This window comes from Caretta caretta, chromosome 4 (genome assembly GCF_965140235.1).
Source record: "Caretta caretta isolate rCarCar2 chromosome 4, rCarCar1.hap1, whole genome shotgun sequence".
Classification (NCBI taxonomy): domain Eukaryota; kingdom Metazoa; phylum Chordata; order Testudines; family Cheloniidae; genus Caretta; species Caretta caretta.
This window is the reverse complement of record NC_134209.1, coordinates 152,137,569-152,146,554: the sequence shown is the minus strand read 5'-3', so window position 1 is coordinate 152,146,554 and position 8,986 is coordinate 152,137,569.

Genomic DNA, 8,986 nt, shown 5'->3' with positions numbered 1-8,986 from the left:
ACCTACCTTGTCTCCACGAGGTTTTAGCTTGTGTTAAGAGCGAACCTTTCTCTCCATCCAGACAAGGCCATCCGGCGCTTAGGAGCACAGCAGGGGACTGCTTAGCATGGAGAAAAAGACTTTCAATTAAAATTAGAATCTTTTGGTTAAACCCAAATGACAAAATCTCCTGCCACACAGAGTACAAAGGGAGCCTGAATCCATGTTCTCTTGAGGTTAACACTAGGCTGGGGCGGAACTTGGTTTTAACAGGAAACCCTCCTTTCCTCCACTGAAAATGTTGTTTCTCACTTTGGCTGAGTATGGAAGCTAGCTTACAAAAACCTCTCGATGCAGGGAGGTTGTCTGGGATGGTTTAGACACAGCAAACCTGGCATCTTGGCAGGGGTTAGACTAGATGACCCTTGCGGCCCCTTCTAACTCAATGGTTCTATGAGTTAACATCCCTCTTCTGCAGTGACGACAAGGCCTTAAGGGTTGGCTCCTGGCCCTCACTCAGGTAGCTCCAGCCAGGCCTTTCCCTCTGACTGGTGTGGGGGAGGATGCTTCCTGATGCCTCCCTGACCCTGGATCCTCTCTGGATCTTCCACAGGTCTCTTTCTGCCCTTTACCCTTCTATCAGGGCCACAGGCACCAGCTCTCCCAGAGCGAGGGAGCTCTACCAGCCCCTTGCAAGACTCTGGGCCTCTCCCACCAGCCCCCTATGTCTTTCTGAGCCCCTTGTCTCCCCTCTGTGATACAGCAGGCTCCATTTTACAAGCAGCCCTGCTGTGACGTTATTGACTTGAACTGGGACCGTATAGAACATTGTTGCAACCAAGATCCTGTAGTGGCACCACATTGTGTATAAAGGGGGTCAAATAGGGCGTTTAAGATGAGGTTATGGTTTGCTGGTTAGGATTATGCTGTCTGTTTGCATGTGTCATTTTTGTATTTAAAGATATAAGTATTGGCTCTATACTGTCTGCATTCCAAACTTGGTTAGTCTCTAAGGTGCCACGAGTACTCCTTTTCTTTTTGCAGATACAGACTAACACGGCTGCTACTCTGAAACTGTCATTATGCAAGGCACTGCATTTAGCCGTATGGAGTGGAAATCTATCAACTTCATGAAAAAACTCGTACAGATACAGACAGATTTCATGGTCTGTGTGTATAGAAATCTCCTCACTGTATTTTCCACTTTATGCATCCGATGAAGTGAGCTGTAGCTCACGAAAGCTTATGCTCAAATAAATTGGTTAGTCTCTAAGATGCCACAAGTCCTCCTTTTCTTTTTGCGAATACAGACTAACACGGCTGCTACTCTGAAACTCGTGCTGTGCTTCTGGGTGACACCCCAGACAAATTGGTGTCAGCTCTGCCTAGCCTGCTGGGTGGACCATTAAGGACCATCAGCTACACCACTGACCCATTGAGAGAAGGCAGACTCACCTGGGGACTCAGCCAGGTGTGCAGGGACCTGCCTAGGGACAGAACTCTGAGGTGTTTCCAGGCCATGGGTTGGGCAGCTTGTCTTTGGGACAAAGAAAGAGAGACCACATGGCAAGAGACTATAAAAAGCTGCGGCAGCTCCTCCATCTGGTCTTCAACCCTGCTTCATACCTCTGGAGGGACTTTGCTACACGGAAGCTCTGAACCAAGGACTGAAGGACCTATCCCAGCTGGGGATGTTCTCCAGAGACGGGATTTGAACCTGCAGTTTATTCCATCGCTGCTGCAAGCCTGAACCAAGAACTTGGCTATGACTGTATGTCATTGATTCCATTTAACCCATTCTCGCTGTCATCTCTGTCTTCTTCCTTTTATGAATAAACCTTTAGATTTTAGATTCTAAAGGATTGGCAACAGCGTGATTTGTGGGTAAGATCTGATTTGTATATTGACCTGGGTCTGGGGCTTGGTCCTTTGGGGTCGAGGGAACTTTTTTTCTTTTACTGGGGTATTGGTTTTCATAACCATCTGTCCCCATAACGAGTGGCACTGGTGGGGATACTGGGAAACTGGGGTGTCTAAGGGAATTGCTTGTGTGACTTGTGGTTAGCCAGTGGGGGGAGACCGAAGTCCTCTCTGTCTGGCTGGTTTGGTTTGCCTTGGGGTGCACAGAAACCCCAGCCTGGGGCTGTCACTGCCCTGCTCGAAGCAGTTTGTCCTCAGTTGGCACCTCTCCGCTGGGTCCCACCAGAACCAGCCTCGTTACACCTGTCCCTACCCCAGGCTACCATCACGTGATGTCTGAGGCAGCCAGCATCCCAAACCCATCACCTGGGGGTGGGGGAGAGGTGGGGGCTAACGGCACATTGATGGGGCCGAGCCCAAATCCCCTAAAAGGGCCAGCCCGCCCCGTGACAGCACCCACCTGGCAGGTGACGGGGAAGCCGCTGCCAGGAGTCAGGCAGTGCTGTACCAGGGTGATGCTGGGGCAGTGCACAGAGATGCAATGGGCTAGGGGAGGGGTGGAAGCAGATTATGTGTAACTCTGACACCCCCTTCCCTCCCCCGCAGCACAACTCCCTGCTGAAGCGCTGGCCTGATCTCTGTCTTCTCAGGACTTCAAAAAAGAAAAGTATTGCACAGAGCAGCCCCTGCCTGAAGGGGTTAACGACAGCAGCCAGTCAGCTCAGAGAGTCCCAGAGAATTTCTTAAAAAGAAAAGGAGGACTTGTGGTACCTTAGAGACTAACCAATTTATTTGAGCATGAGCTTTCGTGAGCTACAGCTCACTTCATCGGATGCATACCGTGGAAACAGCAGAAGACATTATATACACACAGAGACCATGAAACAATACCTCCTCCCACCCCACTCTCCTGCTGGTAATAGCTTATCTAACGTGATCGTCAATTTGGGCCATTTCCAGCACAAATCCACGTTTTCTCACCCTCCGCCCCCCCACACACAAACTCACTCTCCTGCTGGTAATAGCCCATCCAAAGTGACCACTCTCTTTAAAATGTGTATGAAAATCAAGGTGGGCCACACAGACCCTCGCAGGCAGGATTTGGGATACTCTTCAGTCCCTTCAGCAGCACGGGTAGGCAGTAAATCTGCGGGGTTCCTTACGGAGACTCCCGGTGCTGTTGCTGTTACGTGTGTTTCAGTGCAAGGTTACAGCACAACACTCGCTTGTGTAGTTTCGGCCACACCTTCAGAGCATTCCCCTCCGAGCTCTCGCAGATCATTTCTCAGTCTCTGGGGCCGGGGGGGCGGGGGGCTCCAAACGTATCTGTCCCCCCTCGGGAGTCTCCGGGGCCTGAGGAGAATGGCGGCCTCTCCATCCCCGCCCAGCGCCTCGGAATCTCCTCAGCAAACACCAGTCCAAAGATGCGTGCGGCCAGCAGCACTTCCCGCCCCACGGCTAACAGACAACCAGACAGCCGTCTCCTCATCGTTCAGTGAGATGGGGAATCCGGAGCCCGTTTCCAGGGTGGTTCGGGAACTGGGATGCAGCCTTCACAGCTCTTGGTCCCGCATGGATCAGCCACCAAGCCCCCAGGGCTGCCCCTAGCTCCCAGGTCTGAACCTTTCCCCCCTGAGCTCTGACCGGCTCAGCTCTCGGGGAATGTGTGGAACCTGCAAGGCTGCTTGCCCTTCCTGAAACTTCCCGTACAGCCTCAGAGATGGTTACCAAGGCCGTGTCTCCGCTACAAAGTTATGTCAGCGTTCAGCCACCAAAGTTTGTGTATGGCTGGGCATGTGCCCACTTGGCTGCTTGCATCAGTGCTGCTCACACTCACCAGAGTGCTTGTGTAACCCACTAAACTTTGATTCCACAAGTGCCCCCGTCAGCCCATGTTACCGCAGGAGCAGCGAGCAGGTTCTGTCTCTTTTGACAGCAGAACTCCCACCTGTGGATGATCACACACAGGGAAAATATGCAGATGTGAACAGTCGTGGATGCCCGTAGGATGGGGCCGGCCTTCGGGGCGGGTGGCATGGGTGACTGCCCAGGGCGCCACGGTCCGGAGTCAAGGAGCAGGACACAGGCCTGGCCCCCACACTGCCCCCAGCCTGCCCCTCACCGTGCTTCAGCGGGATGACGCTGGAGGCCCCACAACACAAGCGGGGCAGGACACAGAGCAGGACTGCCATGGCTGGGGTGGAACTGAGGGCATCCCAGGAGGGGAGAGGGCACAGGCTTCCCCAGGCCCAGCCCCGCCGCTGCATGACCTCCGACAGCCAACTGCACACGCGGCGCATGGGGGTGATGCCTTTACGCTCTCGCCAGAGCCCCACCCACAAGAGGGGGCCATAAAATGCTGGGCACAGAGGGCTGGAACAATGTGTATAGTGGGGGGCTGAGAGCCACTGGACCCAACTGTAAACCCTGCATGTGATGGAAACCGCTTCCAGCCAGGGGGTGCGGCAGCCCCCCTAGATCCAGCCCCAGAGCACTGTCTTCCTCTTTCCTCACACCTCCTTCCCACATCGAACCACCTCTCCTCTCCACTCCCTCCCTGCCCCCCTCCTTCTCCATCCACGCGTCTCTCGCCTCCCCCACTCCTTTCCCCTCCAACCACTGTTCCCCTCTCTTCCCCCTCCTATCACCTCCTGTCAAGGTTCCTTCCCCACTCTGAACTCTAGGATACAGATGTGGGGACCTGCATGAAAAAACCCCTAAGCTTACTTTTACCAGCTTAGGTTAAAACTTCCCCAAGGTACAAACTATTTTACCTTTTGCCCTTGTACTTTATCGCTGCCACCACCAAATGTCTAACAGATATATAACCGGGAAAGAGCCCGCTTGGAAATGTCTTTTCCCCCAAAACCTCCCCAAACCCTACATCCCCTTTCCTGTGGAAGGCTTGATAAAAATCCTCACCAATTTGCATAGGTGAACACAGACCCAAACCCTTGGATCTTAAGAACAATAAAAAAGCAATCAGGTTCTTAAAAGAAGAATTTTAATTAAAGAAAAAGTAAAATAATCACCTCTATAAAATCAGGATGGTGAATACCTTACAGGGTAATCAGATTCAAACATAGAGAATCCCTCTAGGCAAAACCTTAAGCTACAAAAACACAAAAAAACAGGAATCTACATTCCATTCAGCACAGCTTATTTTCTCAGCCATTTAAACAAACAGAATCTAACGCCGATCTAGCTAGATCACTTACTAAGTTCTCAGACTCCATTCCTGTTCTATCCCCAGCAAAAGCATCACACAGACAGAGAGAGACTTTGTTTCTCGCCCCCTCCAGCTTTTGAAAGTATCTTGTCTCCTCATTGGTCATTGTGGTCAGGTGCCAGCGAGGTTATCCCAGCTTCTTACCCCTTTACAGGTGAAAGGGTTTTTCCTCTGGCCAGGAGGGATTTCAAAGGTGTTTACCCTTCCCTTTATATTTATGACACCTCCCCTCCCCACTTCCCCATCCAACCGCCTCTCCCCTCCACCCCTTCCCTCCCTTCCCCCTCCGTCCCCCATCCAATTACCTCCTCTCCCCCTCCTTCCCCATCGAACCGCCTCTCCCCTCCACTCCCTCCCACTCCTTCCCCCTCCAACCGCCCCTCCCACACCCACTTCTTCCCCCTCCAACCGCCTCTCCCCTACACCCACATCCTTCCTCCTCATCCTTCCCACCCTTCCTCACCTCATCTTCTGCCCCTCCCCCATGGTTCCCGAAAGGGTGGGAGTGCAGGGCTGTCAGAGGAGAACAACAGGGGACGCTGGCTGAACGGGGAAGATGGACCAGGAACCTGCGGGGGTTGCTGGCCAACCCTGGGGGAGCTCAAGTCACCTCTTACCGACCTGCTTGTTTTGGGGTGTCTTGGGCTTGTTTTTGAAAGGCAGGGTCGCATATTTATCTCGTGAGACTTGGCAACTTTGGTTGGCTTTTACCCTTCTGCCTTGAGGTGAAAGGCTCTGTAGGCCTTTACCAAAGCCCTGATCCACCCTGATCCTCCTCCTATTTCCTTAAAATGGTAAATAGATGGGGGAAACTGAGGCACAGACAAGTGAGGTAACTTGCCCAAGGTCTCCCAGTGAGTCAGGAGTAGAGGAAGGAATAGAAACCAGGAGTCCCTATTGCCAGGTCTTGTCAGGGACCAGACCAGCAGGGACAGCGGCTGGCCAGCTCTCTGAATAACCTCCCTGCTAGACAACCTATAAGGCCACCTGCTGTTCCTGGGACCTGCCGGAGGAGCCACAGCACTGGCTGGCTGCCGGCTCACCAGGCCTGCTTAGACGCCCGGCACCCAGATGAGCTCACTGGCTGCTCAATGTGTATCTTGCCCATGGCAGCTGTGCTTCCCTGTCGTCCAGTCCCTGCTCCAGCCGGCTTCCAGGCCCTGCTCCTGCTCTGCTCCAGCCCCTGCTCTCCTTCGGCTTCAGACGTCTGGTTTGATGCCCAGCCCTGCCTCTGCCTCACTCACTGCTTGGCCCCTCACTTCTGGCTTCGGCTTCTGTCTCTCTGGTACTGATCCCGGGCTCCACCTCGGGCTGAGGACTCTGCTGTACTCCCACCCTGGCTCTGGCATTTGGCTTCTGACCCTGGGCCCATTTCCTGGATGCTGCCCATGCTGGACCCAGCTCGAGCCCGTTGGCTGAAGTCTCACTTCCACCACGAGGCCTGACCACACATGGCCCAGCTGGTGACAGGGTGGCTCTCACCACCAGGCATCCTCCCCATTTCTATTTCTGGGCCAGGGCTGCGTCAGAGGGAGGCTCTAACCCAGCAGGCTGCTGAAAGGATCTACCTGCCAGCGATCGGGGCTTGGCTCAGCGCGAAGGCAGGAGAATGGAGAGGGAGAATATCTATGAGAACCTGGAGGTGATGGAAGCTGCTCCCCAGCCAAAAGGTAAGCACAAGAGGCTGCACCTGATCCTGGACTCCCGCTGGCCTTTCCTTGGCTTTGTGGTCTCTGCATCAGCGTTCTGGGCAGCGATCGCTTGCTCCACTGACCATGTCCCCAGAGCACAGCCTTGTGCTGGCTGGACAGCACCACGGGCAGTGGGCGAGGGTACTCGGTCAGTCCTTCCCAGTCATTCTCTCCCCTGCCAGTCCCCAACGGGAGAAGGGCACAGGGAGGAGAGATGGGAGTCCCTGCACAGCATCCCAACCTCCTGCTGGGCAGAGCAGTGGCATGGGCTGGCCATAAAAGCCATCCAGGCTCCCCGACCCCAGCCCACTGCCACCATCAGCCTCTCGCAGGAGGAGATCGCCTGGGTCAAATCCTCACAGCCCCTGTTTCTGGGGACCAGCTCCCTCTCATCCCCCCCATTTCACAGTGACACCTCCTTTCCTTACCCTCTGCCCCTTGCCTGCCGGAGCACGTGCTTCTATCCAGGAGCAGGGGTAGGGAGATGCTAGCTGTGTGAGCAGAGAAGGGTTTTCCCCAGGGCTCGGGGACAGGGGGAAGGGAACCTGTTCCTCCAAGGACCTCCAAGGAGCAAATGGAGCTGGAAGTTCTGAGATAAGGACCAAGCTGTTTTCCTAAAGCTCCCAGCACAGGCAGACTGCGAAGAGCTACAAAGGGATCTCACAAAACTGGGTGACTGGGCAACAAAATGGCAGATGAAATTCAGTCTTGATAAATGCAAAGTGATGCACCTTGGAAAACAATCCCAATTATACCTAAAAAATGATGGGGTCTAAATTAGCTGTTTCCACTCAAGCAAGAGATCTTGGGTCAGTGTGGGGAGTTCTCTGAAAACATCCACTCACTGTGCAGCGGCCGTCAGAAAAGCGAACAGAATGTTGGGCATCATTAAGAAAGGGAGAGATAAGAAGACAGAAAATATCGTATTCCCTCTGTATAAATCCATGCTACGCCCACATCTCGAATACTGTGTGCAGATGTGGTCGCCCCATCTCAAAAAAGGGCAACAAAAATGATTAGGGGTACAGAACGGCTGCCGTATGAGGACAGATTAATAAAACTGGGACTTTTCAGCTTGGAAAAGAGATGACTAAGGGGGGATATGATAGCAGTCTATAAAGTCGTGACTGGTGTGGAGAAAGTAAAGTAAATATTTACTCCTTCTCATAACACAAGAACTAGGGGTCACCAAGTGAAATGAATAGGCAGCAGGTTTAAAACACACAAAAGGAAGAATTTCTTACCACAACGCACAGTCAACCTATGGAACTTCTTGTCAGAGGATGTTGTGAAGTCCAAGACTATAACAGGGTTCAAAAAAGAACTAGATAAGTTCATGGCCGATAGGTCCATCAATGGCTATTAGCCAGGCTGGGCAGGGATGGTGTCTCCAGCCTCTGTCTGCCAGAAGCTGGGAACAGGCGACAGGGGATGGATCACTTGGTGATTCCCTGTTCTGCTCATTCCCTCTGGGGCACCTGCCACTGGCCACTGTCGGAAGACAGGACACTGGGCTAGATGGACCCTTGGTCTCACCCAATCTGGCTGTTCTTATGTTCTTCTATTTGGTGGTACAGGTGTCAGCTGAACAAGGGCCTCCTCTGGGGCTTTCTTATCCCCTTTGGTCTCAGTGCAATCCAGATGCCATGTGCCAGCTGTTCTGGGTTTGAACACATGAAAGAAGCCCAGGGAGGGTCTAGAGACAGGCAGGGAGATGGGGCTGACGGAAGTGGAGGGTGCTGGTGAGGACGTGAGGTTCAATATGCAGCTGCAGCTAGCCACCAAGCTCAGCTAGGCTCTCTGCAGCGGCAAAGGAAAACCCAAGGGGAAACGTAGCCTGTGCTAGGTGACAGAGAAACTCCTCCCAGAATCTGTTTCAGTAAAGGCTGAGAACTGTAAACTTAGCACATTAGTGAGAGGCAGCTTCACCCTTTGGTTAGAGTGAGAGAAACCACTTCTGCAATGTAAGGGGATTATCTGGGCATCTGACTGTTGTCTTCTGGTTCCAGGAACCATACCCCATGGGGGAGCACTGCGAGCGAATGGCTGAGGCGCACAGCCAGGGAGGGGGTGCAGCAGGCTGAGACTTTCAGGGAGAAAGTCCCTGAAAGTCCCTGCTTCCCCGTCGTCCAGCCCCTGCTCCAGCCGGCTTCCAGGCCCTGCTCCT